Source organism: Oncorhynchus tshawytscha, linkage group LG25, assembly GCF_018296145.1.
Source record: "Oncorhynchus tshawytscha isolate Ot180627B linkage group LG25, Otsh_v2.0, whole genome shotgun sequence".
Lineage (NCBI taxonomy): Eukaryota > Metazoa > Chordata > Actinopteri > Salmoniformes > Salmonidae > Oncorhynchus > Oncorhynchus tshawytscha.
Genome location: NC_056453.1, coordinates 28572681 through 28592276, shown reverse-complemented (window position 1 = coordinate 28592276; position 19596 = coordinate 28572681). Strand labels below are relative to the sequence as shown.

Genomic DNA, 19596 nt, shown 5'->3' with positions numbered 1-19596 from the left:
TGGCCCTACAGCTACCTATAGTTCTGGGTCTACAGTTACCTACAATTCTGGGCCTATAGTTACCTATAGTTCTGGCCCTACAGCTACCTATAGTTCTGGGCCTACAGTTACCTACAGTTCTGGGCCTACAGCTACCTATAGTTCTGGGCTTACAGTTACCTATAATAGTTACCTACAGTTCTGGGCCTATAGTTACCTGTAGTTCTGGGCCTACAGTTACCTATAGTTCTGGTCCTACAGTTACCTATAGTTCTGGGCCTACTGTTACCTATAGTTCTGGGCTTAAAGTTACCTATAGTTATGGGCCTACAGCTACCTATAGTTCTGGGCCTACAGTTACCTATAGTTCTGGGCCTATAGTTACCTATAGTTCTGGCCCTACAGCTACCTATAGTTCTGGGCTTCCAGTTACCTACAGTTCTGGGCCTACAGCTACCTATAGTTCTGGGTTTACAGTTACCTATAATAGTTACCTATAGTTCTGGGCCTACAGTTACCTATAGTTATGGGCCTACAGCTACCTATAGTTCTGGGCCTACAGTTACCTATAGTTCTGGGCCTATAGTTACCTATAGTTCTGGGCCTACAGCTACCTACAGTTCTGGGCCTACAGTTACCTATAGTTCTGGGCTTAAAGTTACCTATAGTTATGGGCCTACAGCTACCTATAGTTCTGGGCCTACAGTTACCTATAGTTCTGGGCCTATAGTTACCTATAGTTCTGGCCCTACAGCTACCTATAGTTCTGGGCCTACAGTTACCTACAGTTCTGGGCCTACAGCTACCTATAGTTCTGGGTTTACAGTTACCTATAATAGTTACCTATAGTTCTGGGCCTACAGTTACCTATAGTTATGGGCCTACAGCTACCTATAGTTCTGGGCCTACAGTTACCTATAGTTCTGGGCCTATAGTTACCTATAGTTCTGGGCCTACAGCTACCTACAGTTCTGGGCCTACAGTTACCTATAGTTCTGGGCTTACAGTTACCTATAGTTCTGGGCCTACAGTTACCTATAGTTCTGGGCCTACAGTTACCTATAGTTCTGGGCCTACAGCTACCTATAGTTCTGGGCCTATAGTTACCTATAGTTCTGGGCCTATAGTTACCTATAATTCTGGCGTTACAGCTACCTATAGTTCTGGGCCTATAGTTACCTATAGCTCTGGGCCTACAGCTACCTATAGTTATGGGCCTACAGCTACCTATAGTTCTGGGCCTACTGTTACCTATAGTTCTGGGCCTACAGTTACCTATAGTTATGGGCCTACAGCTACCTATAGTTCTGGGCGTACAGTTACCTATAGTTCTGGGCCTACAGCTAATTATGGTTCTGGGCCTAAAAAAGTTAGTGTTAGTCAAGGGTGTCCTCAGACTGTGCTCTGTGGAAAGGGATGTTAGACAGTGGTGAGCAATAATAACCTTATTTGTGCCAAACAGCCTCTCTCTCTCTGTCCAAATAATATAAAAAAAGATCAGAGACTGAACAGATAGAAAAAGTGATAGATAGAAAAAGAGAAGATAGAACACAGGAAACAGGCAAAGCAGTGGAAGAACTCCAGATCTTCAATTTATGGACAAGAAGTCCCATCAGGGTCTCATGCCATTGGATAAAGCATTCTGCTTGTCAATGAGCTATTGCAGTCATTGAATAAACTGACCTTCACTGGATAAAATGAAACTAAACTGAATAGAAACAGAAATTGAAATAAATTCCTGAAATCATTTCCCTTGGAAAAACAAAACAACCATAACATCATCTGCAAGTGTCTCTACTACTGAGGTTGGTCTTTGCTCTGTTTGGGATTTTGTGCGGTTTGGATTTTGGGTTCATGGGGTTGGTTGAGTAACAAATGCATCCTTTATGAGAAGACAATCAGTATTGGACATCTATTAAAATGGCCTATTCTTACATCAACTTCAGTGCCGCTTGCTGGGATGTATGTGACCTCAAACTGAACCTGTCCATCGTCCTGTCTCACTACCAAACCCTCTAGAAGTGGATCCATGCTGCAGGCTGGCGCTCTCTCTCCATTCCATGCCATTGACAGCCTTTACAAAGGGGGCTGTCTGCCCAGGATTCTCCCTGGGACTTTCAAGGGGCTCTCCCATGTCAGGACCTTCTACCTGTCCTGTGAGTCCAATAAGTGTTACAATTCATCCCTATCTTCCAACACATTCAGTGACCTGACTAATCTGGAGACATTGTCCATTGAGAACTACAGGCTTTCTGTGATGGCACCGGATGCTTTGGGAGGGATCCCTCTTTTGAAGGAACACACAGTCTACCAATGTACACAGGAGATGTCTGATTTACTATGTAGGATAGTCAATATCAGGGGGGAGGGGAATTTTTAAATATTTTTGTTATTATCATTTTTTTGTTGGATAAACACTCCAAACAGCCTACCTGACTGCTCGGAGGCATCCGCATGGTCTTAAAGCACACCGCTGCCTCGTTTTGTATCACATTCCAATGGTAAAACTGGGGGACAAATATGCAATTTCATAATGTGGGGGGGGGGCATGCCCTCCCCATCCTCAGTGAACGTTGTGCTCCTGGTCATTAACAAGCCTTTCACTCAGAAATAGTCATTTTGAGACACCAGAGCTGTTCTTGAATTTCCTTATTTCTATCATCTGCAAGAAGTAGACTTTGTCATGAGCGTGTCATATAGTAAAAGGTGCATTCAGATACTTTGAAAACATCACAGCTCTGATTTTGCCTGACATTGATGACTGACAGACACAGCTTCTGCAGTCGGGGATCAGTAGATTGCGTTCTTTTGATTTGGATGAGAAAAGCTTTTCCTTTGGTTCTGTTTGTGCGACAGTACACAAACTCTCAATAACAAAACTTGATTTAAGGAACCATAAACTTGGCAACTACTCACTGTCTGCAGGGAGAACTGTCAGGGGATAAAGGAGCTCACCATTTTTGCTAGAGATAGTGACAGCATCATGTAGGGCTACAGTAGATCCATTATTTGAAGAATCTCACTGATGTTACAGTTCTTTCAAATGTATCTATCAAACGTATCCCTCACTTCATTTTACTTTGTGACACTCAGAGCAGTCCTGTCCCATGGCTGAAGAAATTGTCCTTGCATGCCTGTCTCATCCCAAACATCACCTCAGAGCATTTCAGTTGCTTGAGAAATCTGGAGTGGCTAGACTTAGGAAACAATGGCTTAACCACTATTGTAGACTTAACATTTAAGGGACTGTTTCTTAGACCTAACATTAAACATGATCTCTTACATTACAGACAATAGTTTCCTTGGCCTGGACAGCTTGGAGACCCTAATGTTACAAGAGATCCCCCATGTACATATCACCACATCTACATTCATCCACTTCACTTCGCTGAAGAGCGTACATTTATGAGACTTTCTCCCTACTCCCAGTGAGGTCGAGACCAGCGTGATTTGACATTTATATTTGGTGCCTTCCCTCAAGGGCTGACCCATTTGAACATTTCCTCCATTAGATACCCCCTTACCATCATCATTGGCAGCGACAGCACCCTAAAACCAGGCCTCGCCCTTCAGCTTCATACTCAAACTATATCCTTCCAGGACTGCTGGAGGCCATTCTTCCAGTCTGTCGTCAGCCTCACGGCCAAAATGGATCAACTTCTATGTGAGCATCACATTTAAAAAAATGTATTTAACTAGGCAAGTCAGTTAAGAACAAATTCTTATTTTCAATGACAGCCTAGGAACAGTGGGTTTAACTGCCTGTTCAGGGGCAGAATGACAGATTTGTACCTTGTCAGCTTGGGGATTTGAACTCGCAACCTTCTGGTTACTAGTCCAACACTCTAACCACTAGGCTACCCTCCCACCCTATTGCTGAAAGGTACCTCACCTCCCTGGAGTACTTTGACTTCCAGTCACATGTCTCAGCAGAGTCTGTTGACATGTCTGACCTGAACATGCTTGTGCAGCTGAGGTTTCTGAAGCTGAAGGGAGTGGACTTCATTATGCAACCAGGGCTGGCCACCATGTTCCACAACCTGACCTGTCTGGATAATCTGATCTCCTGCAGAATCCTAACTCTGGAGCAGGAGCTGAGCAGAGACCTTCACTCCCTCAGGCAGCTAATGGTGGAATCTCTAGAAGAGTTCAGTGTGATAGAGAGCTGAGCCCCTGCAGCCTGGGGTCCCAGCTATTCTACCTTCACTGCAGCTGTGACAACTCATGGCTGGTCCCCTGGGTCCAAGGACAGAGACATGTCTAGGTCACCTTATATCAGATACTCAGAGGCTGAACATGGGCTATGTCCTGACCCTGGGCACCTCCCTGGGCCTGTTCCTCTTCATGCTAGTGGTCCTGCTCCATCCGCTGGCCAGGGACTACCTGCTGACCCTCGGCCACATCACCCGCGGTGGATGATTTTTGCTCCGAGGCAAGATTCCTCATCTGCTGAAAGTCATTCATTAATTCATTTCATTTTATTAGGTATTCTTATATAGGTTATGAATAAAAAACACAACCACAGACACACAAATGTGTAAAATAAACTATTTATCACAGGCTAATTTTCATATTAGTAAAGAGGTCAAATTTGATTTAAATACCTACATTAGTAAAATATACAAGAGATTATCGGCCCAAATTATAACTCTACCTCTTGTGAATATCTAAAAAGTTGAATATGGACCTGGAGTCAACAACCCATAATATGCATGAATTTGTTTGGTTAGTTACAGCTTATCATTGGCATCATTGAGTGCAAAATAATGAGATTGGTAGTTCACTGACAAAATGGTAATCTCCTGTTGCCACAGGGTGGGAGAGAAGGCCAACTAGATGTGTGGCACAGGAGCACAGCTTGAACCTTGGCATGTCATACTGTATAACGCCTCCATTATTTACCATGTAGAGGGTAATCCGCCACATGCTTGGAATGCCTGCCCCAGGAAGGACAGGAAGCAGCTTCCTCAGCAGAGTGGCTGTCCATCTATATGAACCCCACTATGGATTCCATCCCACTGCTGCGGCCAATGGACAGGGTCAAATTCTTCTTTACAGTAACACAGGGGAATGTGTGTATTGCTGGCCATGGTGGCAGAAGCCCCTACAGCCCAGCGGTCTGCCAACTGACACTAGGATAGAATGGATACATGCGACAGGAAGGCTCAGTGTGCCTTTCAGAGGTGCACATTTGACTTGGGACATGTCGTCCCCCCTCCCCCACACACATTCCGAAATTGTATTTTTGTCCCCCACCAGTTTTATCATTGGAATGTGATGCAAAACGAGGCAACGGTGTGCTTTAGGACCATGAGGACGCCTCCGAGTGGATGGGTAGTGGAAGTCTGTTTGGAATGTTCATCTGACTGGATGTTTAAAAATTAAATAAAAATATCCCCCCCACTTCTAAATCCAAAGTTGCACCCCTGATGTCTTTTATGATGACTTGAGTGAGCACTGAGCAGGAGGCCTGATTAACCAAAGCAGAGAGGCAGGCAGAGTGGGTAATTACCTTGAAGAGAAGCTGAGGGCTTCATTACAATATCACAACAAACAATTATTCTCCTCTGGGGTAACCCTGAGAGACATGGCACACACCAATCAAACCTAATGACCAACACTGAGACAGTCAGGAACATGTACTGCTAAACATATTCACACTATTAGAAACCTTAGCATTGACATACAGTAGAGACACATTTAGGCCAGTATATCATGCTCACAAGTCACAACCACTTTAAAGATCAGTACTTGACCTGCTACAGGAATTCCCATCTCGTTCCAGAATATTAATAATAATAAGTATTATTATTAGTAGTAGTAGTAAATAATAATCATTACTATTATTATTATATGAAAGATAATGCTAATAATAATTATTATTATTGTGGGAAAGATAATAATAATAACAATAATAATGTAATTAATGTCATTATACTCTAATTATATAATTGTTATGGTTGTGTAATTGTTGCTGTCATATTCAGATGCTTCTGCTTCTCTGGGAAGACATGACCTTGAATGTTATAACTCATTTAAAACTGAATTTTATTATCGTGATAAAAATACATTGTTCAGCATGTTTAGATCAACATATACATGCATCCTTCTTCCTTCGTTTCGAATTAATATCACACTTTTTTCCCATTTAAAAGGTTAATCTAAACATTTAGCAAAATAAAGTATTTATTTTAATTTTTTAATCCATTATACGCTGATGTATTACTGACGTTTTTTTTAATTAAATTGGTTGCCGAATTGTTCTAAGTGAATATAATTCAAGTGCACAACTTCGTTTGAAATAATTGCATATTTTATTGTGCGCTAGATTAGTTTACCGTCGCATCTATGGTTATACAATATATTTAGAAATTTAATTCATGTAAACTTCAGTGTCATATTCAATATAGCAAAAACATCGAGATTTCATGAGACCGGGATGTGAAATATGTCGTTAGCAGGGTTTAAAGGATGATGGTTAAGAAGGCATATAGCAGTGAGTGAATAGTCACCGCAAAGGCTCTGTCTCATATACCTTGTGCACTATCTGGACTTGAACACTTCATTCACGAATTCGTTTAACTGTGACAGCCAGAGAATTCATTTTAGGGCCACGGGTAACTCAGGTAGACCCATGCAAGAGCAACTGTATGATGACTGTAATGGCCAAAATATTGTGTTTCTTCAGTTGGTGATCTGTGTAGAAATGTGTTTATCAAAAATACATTTCTTATCACATATATAACTCGATTTTTACATTAGCTAAAGAGCTATGATATAAAAAGAGTAGCCATTGATTTGTAATAATGGAACCTTGTATTCATATCAAAATATGCTACATCATTTTCTAAAAATAATTATCTGTTGATACTATAAAACATATTGTTGCATTGATTAACTTTACAACCTCTGGGGAAAAGTATGATTCTCAAACACCATGACTTCAGCTACCGACAACCAAACCCTGCTACACATTACTGTCATTATGCAGACACTCGCCAGAACAGTTGTCAACCATTATGATTAATGAGACTCACACTTGGAGAATTGTTTTAACATTGCATTTTATTATTAATGCATTATCAAAGACAGAGAATTTAATTTTTTCTCTGCCCCTGGCACGCACACACAGAAAGAAAGAAAGAGAATTGGCATTCATCTCTCTGTATGATGGAATCAAATGGATTCATAGAGGGCTGTCCAGAGGTCCATTTTATGACTCTCTTCACAATAAGGCCACGTTTCAATTGTTTCACTAACAGTTTTTAAAACAATACACACACTAGTGATTTAAACTATCAACATAAGTATATTTGTCTCTTTCTCTCTCTCTCTCTCTTCCACCTTTTCTGTATCATCTGTAGTGAATTAAGTGTTGGATTTCAAGGCTAAGGTTCCCTGGACAAATCCTCCCATTTCTTTTTCTGTCTGTCTCTGTCTCTGTCTCTCTCTCTCTCTCTCTCTCTCTCATCAAGAGGCACATGCTGGTGGAGTCAGTGAATCCTCGTTAGGGGTAATCCAGCGAAGACAAGGCCACATCGGTTTTAATTAGTCCGAGGCGGCTGGATGAGGGGAACAGGACCGGGCCAAGGGGGTTCAGGAGGGCTCTCGAAGGGGTCCGTGGGGGTGCAGCACAGAACAGGACCTTAATTCAATTTGAGAATGTCTATTTTGACAGAAGCAAAGAGTTACAAGGGGTGGCAGGAGAACCTACTGTAAGGGTCCCAGATTAGGAACACAGCACCACATTGTATCGGGCTCAGATTAGGAACACACCTCTCCTCACGAAAGAACAATACCTTAGCTCAGTTAGTAGATTAGATACAAATCATTACTGTAAAGGCATTGTGGTGTCAATTAAGTGTTTCCAGATATGCCATAGAAAATACAGTATTTGGGCTAATATTGGAGGGCTAATATCAATAACTTGAAGTCAATCTCTCCTGGCTCAAAGTAGAGGACAGATTGACTTCATCACTTGTTTTTGTGAGAGGAATTCACATATTGAAAGCACCAAACGGTCCGTTCAAACAGCTAACACACTGCTCAGACACCCATACATACCCCACAAGACATGCCACCAGGGGTCTCTTCACAGTCCCCAAGTCCATAAAAAAACTCTGGGAAACGCACGGTAAAATCAGATTTAAAAAACGGATAAAACAACACCTCACGGCACAACGCGGGCTGTGAAGAGACACACACAAACACACGCATACACACACTCTAACACACACACTAGACACACACACATTGTAATATTGTATTATTGTAGTATTGTACATTTTATATTGTAAATGTGTAATATTCAAGTAAAGATGTAATAATGTATTGTATGATTAATAGTTATATTTCCGATGTAGGCGGTTGTTTTGTTTAGATGCAACAGTTTTTATTCATATTTGGACCCCAGGAAGAGTAGCTGCTGCCTTGGCTGTAGCTAACGGGGATCCTAATAAATACTAAATATTGTCTTATTTCTTGGAAAGCATTGTAGCAATATCCCATTGTAGTCCAGTTAGAGTTTTGCCCTTGGGGCCGATTCTAATTCACAAGAAGGGGGTCCATTGTCTGCTGAAATGCATTATACGTGAGAAAACGTATCCTATTTAAGTACTTTAATATATAAAAAAATATAACATTCTGAGAATGTGGACAATTAATCCAATATCAGCTCATAACATAAAATGCATAATACAATCAAGTGGTTTAAACTATTTCAGAATTACAGCAAACAACTGCCAAATGGAAACACCACTGCAATCCCTTATTGCGCATTGTTGAACAATGGTAATACAAAACATCAAAATCAATAAACCTAGAGATGAATTTAGTGTGTAGTTTAATTACAGATAAAAGCCTATGGTGAGTCTGAGCGAGTAGTGAGGTTCTCCACAGAGACCCAAGGCAATATGTTGTATATTTGCATACAGCTGGTGGAGAGTGAGTGAGTAATAATTGTGCATATTAAATAACCCCCTAGGTGTGCTGTATGCATCCACCCTCAGCGTTACTGTGTACTATGGGGAAAAACACTACACACAACCCCCACAACACAAGGAGAACCACCAGCAATATAAAGTTGTTTTTATATTTTTGTTTTAATCCTACCCCAAACCTTACCTTAACCTTTCTGAGTTAATGCCTAACCTTAACCTTTCTGAGTTAATGCCTAACCTTACGACTTCTAAATTTGACATTTGAAAATCATGAACATTTCATTCTGGCGTGAGACTGTGAGAGCTTGTAGCTCAGAGGCATGGTTGTGTAGATGCTAGCCTATCTTTTCAGATAAATTACCATTTGATCTGCTGGTTTCCTGCCATTGATCAAACCCCATACGACCACTCAGCTGATAGACCGGGAGAAACCTGATCAGCAGAGAGTGGCGGAATGAAAGAATGAAAGGAAGGAGAAGAGTCACCACTGCACCTCCTTCCCCCTTCCCTTTCCATATGTGCTTATCTTTAAACCTCAACAGGTGTAGACAAAGCTAAAATGCATCTATGTTTCATGATCATCTTTAAAGGAACTCTTCTAAATGTCTATCTCCCTTCTTCCTGCCATCTCACTACCCTGGGTGCTAATTTTCAAAAATCAATATTTTTCTCTTCTCCAGTCCCTCTCCAGCATGCTTTCCTTTCTCTCTAGCTGGCTCTAGCTGTATTCCTCTATGTTTCTGTGTCAAATGGAGGATGTCAGGTCTACCACCAAAACTGAGTGTCAGTCATATACCGGAGACTGTTTACACTTACACCCTCAGTGCCATAACATGCCCCCCCAGATGGGTCTGAGTGACAGTCACTCCACTGCCCTAGCCTGGCGGGAGGGCACAACCTGACCCATCTGGTTCTAATCGCCCCAAAACACGGATAGGCAATCCGTTCGCTAGGTCTTGTCCTTGCCAAGAAACCTGCTAAATCGCAGCTTTCTCTGTCCATATCCACTGAGGTGGCAGGCCAATTTCTGTGAAATTAAAAGATACATAAAAACAGTCTCTTACATTGTTCAAGAGACATAATATGACAGATTTTCTTTCTGTCTGGACTATCGTGAGGCAATTTTACTTTGAAAGAAGAAATCATTAGGCCTATTTGTAAAATATCTCAATCACACCATAGAAGCCAACATTGCAACTCTGAAAGTAAAATATTTTTTTAAGTATTGTCCTGCATAGCCACAGATTTCAAATGTATCACGGCTCACGTAAAATCATCCCACTAAGCCATTTAGTCAATGTAACAAACCTACAACTATTCCTTTGCAGTTTTCGATTACATAGCCTACATTGCATATTCATGTTCAACTGTTTCTGTACATTTTTACTTCTGTTGAAGGGAAAGTATTCCCTGTAATATAACCTAAATAGCCTAGAACTATTGTATATTGTGAAACAGATTCTGATTGGCCTCTTAGCATGTTTTACTGTTATGAACTATCAGATACAACCTTATGCTTCTAGATCTGCTTTAGGCTAACTTTAAAGATCCAGTTCAAATGGTTAGTTCATCAACCATGCGATCAAGTCGTATGGTTGATTCATTCAGCTAAAAAAAATCAATTGAATGTTTACTTGTGTCAAAATCTATGTATGTTAATACAGAGACAAAAGATACCCTGACAAACCAAGCAAGACTGATCATCAACAATTGGTCTAAGTGACAAATCTAATGACAATACATGAAAACCCATTTCTAATCTTTACATCACTGTTTTGTTTTTTATAGTAAGTTGAATGCACCTGGTAAAACCAAACTTTTTTCACTTCCAAGCCATGAGTAAAACAGTGGAGGAAGAGGGCGAGAGACTGAGGTGTTCCATGCAGGAAGCTGGATCAGTGCAGAGAACAATAAATACCTGGCTGAAGCTGGAGATTGGGGGTGGGGTTAGCTGGAGGTGTGATGTTAAGCGTAGGCCTCACCTCTTATGCCCAAGGTGGCCTCTCTCTGCTGCCAGCTGCCATGGAAACAGAGAACATACAAGTCAAGTGAGTGCCATGTCACATTGAAATAAAGAGACCCTAATATTTGACATAATATTAGCAATTTTTATTGTTCAACAACACAAAAAAGTCATCAGTAGCCTAATCCTATTTCCTGCAGCATCATATCAATTGGTGTAGGCCTATATTTACTGTAACCTAGACCTATGCCCATCTAAAAACCTAGGAGTTTATGCCTTTAGCAGACCAATGTAGGCAAATGGGTTAATGAGCTAGGCTACATTGGCCTGCCTTTTTTATGCAGTGAGTGACCAAATTCTCTCTATTATATATATATATATATATATATATATATATATATATATATATATATATTATATATATATATATATATATATATATATATATATATATATATATATATATTATATATATATATTTATATTTATATATATATATTTATATATATATATATATATATATATATATATATATATATATATATATATATATATATATATATATATATATTTTATATATGCCTGCATGGAAACAGGCCTATTGTCTAGACTGCCAAATCATTCGAATGACATGATTGGAATAATATAAAGCCTGAAGTAGATATATATCAGGCTACAACATTATTTACCCAAGTAGCAAGGTTTCTATCCAATTGGGGACAGATTTTCATGCGAATATTCTAGAATCAGCATAAAAACAGTATGCGCATTTTTCCAACAGATATGTTTCCGTCAAATATTTATTTTGAGGGGGAAAAAAACACTGCGTTATGACGTAGTGCACACAAAATGTACTTTTTCGCTTAAGTCTTCATGTACCGAATAAAAATCTGAAGTTTAATATGTTTCCATTGCAATAGCTTATCTCAAAAACTGTTGCGTCAAGTAGAAAATTTGCCTACTCTGGTCTTGGAATGTGCGCTCTAGCCAACAGCTGGCAGATACAGTACCGGTAGTCTGTTAGGCTGTGCCGGTAGGCTAGTCTACATGATGAGATTAATATGGATATTGAGCGAGAATATTTGTCTTTGTCAAATGGCAGTCAAGCATCAATCATCATGTCACTAGAATAAGATCCTCTATATTTATTGGAAAGGAGCATCACGATAACCATCGAGCACATTCACCATATTGTGAAGTTCATCATTATTTATTTAATATGTAGCCTAATGAACTGCATTGTTTCCCAAATTGTAGTGAGAGGACTACACACCATATCATCGCATGACTCCAAATTGTCTTCGATATGATGGTTATTATATCAATATTTTCGCATAAAGGAGTTTCCACCGCCATTTCTCGCATTATACATTTTACGACACAAAAAAATCGCACTATGTCAAATGAACAATTATCTGTTGGCATTTATAAAATTGTGCCGAAACTTCCTGTTTGACTTTACTCTCATAAAAACTCTAGATGTGGTTTGTGATGGGCAAAAAACAAAATCTCTGTAGAATATTTGAAATGCATAGCCTGATTGTCCACCAGGGCAGGCGGGAAGTCTTGTCTACTCACCTCGCCTTTGAATTAACTCATGGCTCTAGCCAGCCAGTATCGAGGTCGACGCTGCAACTTGAAAGAACGGTACAAAAGGATGAAAACATATCAATGTTGGATAACACATGACAAGACAGGAATGATGGAAACAGAACATTTGTCAGTAAACTTCCCAAATGTTGACAAAACAAAGGCGGGGATATTTAAGGATGAGAGAAATGGCGATGGAAACGCCATTATGCGAAAATATTGATAGGCTATAATAACCATCATATCGAATTAGACTTGGAGATATTATGTTGTCCTCACACTAAGACTCGGGAAAACATGCAGTTTATTAGGCTAGATTAAAGTTATGATAAACTTCACAGGGTGATGAAAGTGCATTGTGATGAGCGTGATGCTCCTTTCCAATAAATATCTACGGTCTTATTGTGGTGACATGATGAGCGATGTTTGGCTGCCGTTTGACATCTCGCTCTCATCATGTAGGTAGCCTAACCACACCGTATCTGCGAGCTGTTGGCTATAGAGCGCGCATACCAAGACCACTGATTCTCTACAGCAAGATTTCTTCTTAGAAAACCATTAGTAGAGTTCAAAATGCGACTGAAACCCATTTAAATTTAACTGCAAATGTTATTTTTATGCGCCCTACGTCATCACGCACAGACTGTTATCCGCAACAAGTCAATTTAATTTAAACACATCTAGTTGAAACACATCTCTAGTGGGAAAAGATTTTAGAATATTCACATGAAAATCTCTCGGCAATTGGATGGAAGCCTAACTACTGTCTATTACTTTGAAGGGAGAAAAAATATTATGATGAGGCCTAAATTAAGCATGAAAATCTATGCATTGTGGTACGCACGTGGTCCCAAAAATAGGCTACAGGTTGTGTTCTTGAGTGTCTGGTCGATTTAAAAAAGCCTTTCTACTGTGTCAAATAAATTAAACTTGAAACAGACTCATCTTTATCTAAGGCCAATGTAGTTTTACGAATAGAACTATGAATGTAGGATATACTGTACATTTTTTTTGAGTGAAAGTCAACGGAGAGACTATGCACTGAGCATGCATGGCCTAGAAGCTGCTGCACAGGTAGTCATGCACATTATTCAAGAAGGTGTAGTTAAAATGTTTGTTCCCAGTATTTGACCATTTGATGCACTGTCTTAGTAGGCTACCACAGTAGATTGCAGCATGCATTGCAATGGATACAAATAATTAATGCCATTGTCTTTTCTCTCTCCATATGGTGGATTTCTTTGTGACAAGTTGACATTTATAAAGGGTAATCCCTTATTTTAGTCTTTCAGTATTTAATTCCTTGTTCTTTCTCTCATGGAGTTTCATCCCCTGTCTCCTTCTGAGTTGAGGAATAGGCTACAGACAGAAAGCTTTTTGCAGGGTTTAGATGTCTTGAAAAACAACTCAATGTAGACAGAGTACCCAATAAAGTGGCAGTAGATAAGCCAGTGGTGGGCGTGAGTTGGGCTCTTCTGCCTGTGAAGACACTGAATCCTGGCTTGGCCGAGATGAGGATGAGCTGCACTTCACCAAAGCTCTCTGTTCCTAAAATAAACATCTGCTCTGCTGATAAATTATGTGTGTGTGTGTGTGTGTGTGTGTGTGTGTGTGTGTGTGTGTGTGTGTGTGTGTGTGTGTGTGTGTGTGTGTGTGTGTGTGTGTTGAGGGAAGAGAGTAGAATCTTTGTCTCACAATCCCTTATTAACTGGCATTTTATGAACTGTGATTTCACATCAGCATAACAGACAGAGAGTTGCCTGAGGGAGGTGTTGGTGCCTCCTCGACTCCATATTTACTATATTCTGAGATAATAGACTGATAATGAATTCACTCCGAGTCAGAAACCATTTTTAATAAAAGATCAATTCCATCTCACACTCAGCTATTGCCACGTGTGGCCTGCCATCCCTCTCCTCTGGGACTGAAAATGCAATCTGATGACATTATCTTCCCTTTCTAACAGTTATTGTTATTTATGTTGTTATTACAGGTTTTCACAGCGGATGAAACGACATCTACGGTGTGACTAAGACATGCAGAAAGGAAACCATTGAAAAAATTGAATGAGGTGAGCTGAATTATTTATTATGCTATGCTATGATATTATTGTAATTTGTCCAGAGTACTGAATTACACACACACGCACACACGCACGCACGCGCACACACACAAAAACACTTGTTTAGAAGTGAGGAGGATTGAACAGCTCCTAAGTGAGCAGCCTCCATTAGAGAGGTAATACAACATCTTTCTCGGTGAGGAGGGACACTGCTCATCATCGCCTATCATTGGCTTTTGCATTACTGATTTGGGACCAGAGATTATATGGGTCAACCTATTCTATGAGGAGCAGAAAGCAAAGTAAAGAATAACTTAAACACAATGTAGCACTGAAACCCTATGTGGAACATAAATCTAATATAGTTACTTTGAGTTACGTCCCTGACCTCACTTGCCCAAATTCTAACCAACTGTATAAATGGATTACAGTGTGTTTAAGAACTTAGGCAGTGTTGGTCACCCTTGGAAAATATCATTTTCCTATGTAAATAAATGATTTAATGTAGTGCAACATTTCCCTTAATTCACCTCGAAAAACTTTCTGCGAACCAAAAGTTCTACAAAGGAAATGAGGTGATTTTATTTTCCATGCTTGCAAAATAATTGCTACATTATTTGTTGAAGGTAATAAATGTCATGCCCAGAACATGACTTTTTATACCCATGACCAATCTATATAACCAATGCTACCCATTGGTCCTGAAAACACATAGAAACATGTAGTAGCCTATTGGATAGGAATAGCCGATCACGAAGCAACAGACACCAGAGCTCTCGTTTCTCACATTTCTCCACAGCTATTCAAATCTCCCATAAGGCCCATTATTTAGGCTGTTAGCTAAACTCTGCTAATTCAGCCTTTCCTCTGAAAATAAAGCAGGGCGTAATTGAAAGCTTCCAGAGCATAAAATCAAAAGGAACCTGTTATAATGGTCATTACTTATTGGGATATTTCGCTTTTTATGTTACCCCCAAAAAATTCTGAGCAGTTCATATTTCCCATGTGATAAAAAATAAATTGTATCATCTCATATGACACTGGTTCAAAGGCAGTAAATTAGATAGCAACACCAAGGGTAGTAGGTTTGATTGCTTCTGGGGCCACCCATACGTAAAATGTATGCACACATGACTGTACTGTAAATTGCTTTGTTAAAAGCGTCTGTTAAATGGCATATATTATTATTATCATTATTATGATATATTAACCCTTTACACTCGTGGGAATTGGCCTAAATGGATAGGGCTTAATGGAAATGTTTTATAGAGAAGAATTATAAAAAGCATAGGGAACAGTTTGGAGATAATGGGAAAATGATTCAACCAAGGTTCACCTGACATAAGACTGAATCAAAATATTACACTGTTGATTTTATGTGCATTTCACATTTACTGTACATTTCGCCGCATTTGTTGATAACGAAATCTGAAATACTCTGGATACATTCAGTAATATGATAAGAATAATCCTGGAAAATGTGGGGTAGGTGCAACAAAAGTTTTTTAAAATGACCAGGGTTTGAGTGACAGGACTAACTGATGTCCCCAAGTGGCCACACACCACTCCAAAGTGTGCACAGTTCCTAAGTCATTTCAATGCACTTTTATGACTCAAAAAAGAGTCTTCAACTACAACTACTTTATTTTGCTTTCCTAGCTGTGCCGTTGAGGAATTAGAACAAGCACACTTGTAGTTGTTTTGTTTGGAACACAACCCTGCATCCCCGCCTTCACACAATTACTGTTGTTGTTTACGAAATCCCAAAATTGTCCTTTATAAATCGCAATCTGGGTTGGGTGGGCTTGTTCTATTACCAACATGACTAGCTACATTATAAAATACGATCTTACAGTGTTAGGCTTTCACAAGGCGAGTCAGAGAAAGAGACCGTCATTTTGGTGTGCATTGAAAGGAGTCACAGGAAGGAGTCACAGAAAGTAGTCATAGAAAGGAGTCATCATGAGTGCATTCAGGTGCAGGCTCATTCCGTTCAGAACAACCTAGGATATGACGCCTTGTCATCTTGTAACTGTACATCAAACATAGTGTTCACAAACATTGACATTGTATATGACCTGAGTTTTATGATATGGAAATGTGAAGTGCACATTTGGACTCACGCATGTTTGGCTTGTATGACATCAAAGCGGTATTTGTTATAATCCTCATCTTTCTGAATACATAGAGTCCTCTTAATGTACAGCATTTTCCTCACTCAGACAGCAAAAAAGTTGCTCAATTAGCGGGAGGGATGGGGGCAACTTCTTGTTGAATGCAGTGCTCAAGTTCAGAACGGCTGTTAGTCAAAACCCATACAGAGCTGTGAAGCGCAGAGCCAGAGCTCTGACGTCATGTATAGCATGGTACTACGTTCCAATTTAGGCGCTTATTAGTACCCATATCTGCCATTGTCAACCCGTATTCGGGTAAGAGTGTAAAGGGCTACCGCAGAGTATCAAACTTATCGCTCCATGTGCCCCTCTGTTGTTTTATGGCCCAATTTCTAATTTAATACGCTTCATTAAAAGTCTACCAAATTCAGGATTTTTTATATAAAATGTATACAATCTGCTTTATACAGACCATAACCCACAATCCTACTAATTGACACAAAGTTGAGGAGGACAATAATTTTCCTTTCAACTGTGGTCGAAAGATATCCCTTTAACTGTAACAGACATGTATGATGCATCGCTCAGACCCATCCCTCTCCACTAATGCAGAGCTAATGCAGGGAACAGGGGCTTGTTTTTATTACCGCGTGTCCGAGTGTTTGGACAATCCCTCGATTTACAAAAGCCACGTTGACAGGCCTCCTCATTGAGCCAAGCCCCTACAGATGTCCAAACACCAGCTAATGTAACCAGCAGGACCTCATACGAGGCCCATACGAGGCCCATACGAGGCCCATTGTGACAGCAGAATAAGAAATGGAGGACAAAGTCACTCAAATGGAATGGCTGATTAGTTCACACCGGGATGGAAATGGGGAGTTTAATGTAACCCTGCGGTCTGACAGATATAAACAGACGGGGCCATCTTCAGCCATGGGTAATCCTAAGAGGCTCATTTGTGTATCTCACACCGCAGAAACAGTTTTGATTAATCGTGTGACCTTTGACCCCAATGACTGATGACAACAGAGGAAAAAATGCAGCCAACGGAATCTCGCATTACATCCTGTTTGTGTGCGGGGTCGGTCCGCTGTTAATCTGTACATTATCTGATACACTCTGACAGTCTACGCAATGCAATATCTCCGGGGGTTACAGTAAACCCCAACACACCCCCAACACATGGGGAAAGAAGTTTGATAACATATTATTTGATAAAATAAGAAACAATGTCTTACATCAAAGTCAAACAACATACATTTTAGCATGTATTCTTTTTTCTATTTCGATAAATTATTATATTTTTGAAATACACAATACATTATACATTATACATTACATTTTTCATTGCATTTCACATTAATTAATTTGCAGTAGCAATAGACATATAATCCATGGTATATTTACATTGACTAAAAGCACAAGCCAAATATCCCATTTGAGAAACATCTGCAGTGCAGACTCAATCTCTCCTGTCATGAAATGCATACTTCTGTTTGACTAGATTATTAGCAGTCCCATATTGCATTAGATTTTAAACTGTTCATACTAATGTCAGTTTGACTATAGATTAGAATTTATGTACAAAATTACAAAGAACTTAAAATATATTTTTACATGTTTTATTGTATATTAGCTTTTTAAAATAACAACTTTGGAGTAATTGGATATATACACTATATATACAAAGTATGTGGACACCCCTTCAAATTAGTGGATTTGTCTATTTCAGCCACACCCATTGCTGACAGTTGAATAAAATTGAGCACACAGCCATGCGATCTCCATAGACAAAAACATTGGCAGTAGAATGGCCTTACTGAAGAGCTCAATGACCTTCAACATGGCACCTTCATAGGATGGCACCTTTCCAACAAGTCAGTTTGTCAAATGTCTGCCCTGCTAGAGCTGCCCTGGTAAACTGTAAGTGCTGTTTTTGTGAAGTGGAAATGTCTAGGAGCAACAACGACTTAGTGCGTAAAAATTGTCTCTCCTCAGTTGCAACACTCACTCCCGAGTTCCAAACTGCCTCTGGAAGCAACGTCAGCACAATAACTGTTCATTGGGAGCTTCATGAAATGGGTTTCTGTGGCCGAGCAGCCACACACAAGCCTAAAATCACCATGCGCAATGCCAAGCGTCGACTGGAGTTGCCGCCATTGGACTATGGAGTAGTGGAAACGTGTTCTCTGGAGTAATGAATCACGCTTCACCATCTGGCAGTCCGACGGACGAATCTGGGTTTGGCGTATGCCAGGAGAACGCTACCCTTCCGAATGCATAGTGCCAACTGTAACGTTTGGTGGATGAGGAATAATGGTTTGGGGCGGTTTTACATGGTTCGGGCTAGGCCACTTAGTTCCAGTGAAGGGAAACCTTAACGCTACAGCAAAAAACGACATTCTAGACGATTCTGTACTTCCGACTTTGTGTCAACAGTTTGAGGAAGGCCCTTTCCTGCCCCCGTGTACAAAGCGAGTGCCATACAGAAATGGTTTGTTGAGATCAGTGTGGAAGAACTTGACTGGCCTGCACAGAGCCCTGACCTCAACCCCATCAAACACCTTTGGGATGAATTGGCGTAATCGCTTAACATCAGTGCCCAACCTCACTAATGCTCTTGTGGCTGAATGGAAGCAAGTCACTGCAGCAATGTTCCAACATCTAGTGGAAAGCCTTTTACTTTGAAAGGAATCACTGAGTGCAAACAAATGCTCCTCCTGTTTCCAATGTGTAACAAAACATTTCTGCGGACATTGTGGTATTGAATAAAGTTTCAATGCCGTTTATTTTTAATCTAGGCCCTTAGCTAATGTACAGTAATACAGGCTTTTAATGGAGGGGAAACACCACCTTTTGGCTCAGAGAAAAAATGGCTTTGAGAAAATCAATGGGACATTTGACTCAAATTTCACAGATTTCAGTGAGTGACTTATTTTGCGGCAG

General features: G+C 40.0%; 1 long non-coding RNA gene and 1 pseudogene across 2 annotated transcripts in view; one reads left to right on the top strand and one right to left on the bottom strand.

Annotated features, from left to right (window-relative positions):
- The first annotated feature begins 1395 nt into the window (after nt 1–1395).
- Nucleotides 1396–4148, top strand: LOC112224808 (annotated as a pseudogene).
- A 2884-nt stretch (nt 4149–7032) lies between these two features.
- Nucleotides 7033–19596, bottom strand: part of LOC112224580 — a 43778-nt gene continuing 31214 nt past the window's right edge. Inside the window, exons 4-6 of one of the 2 annotated variants that reach the window (XR_002949470.2) lie at nt 12460–12516; nt 10837–10935; nt 7033–7645 (exon numbers count right to left, since the gene is read on the bottom strand). This is a non-coding gene — a long non-coding RNA (uncharacterized LOC112224580). The remainder of the gene's footprint in view (nt 7646–10836; nt 10936–12459; nt 12517–19596) is intronic. The other variant, XR_002949469.2, reaches the window with a different exon arrangement.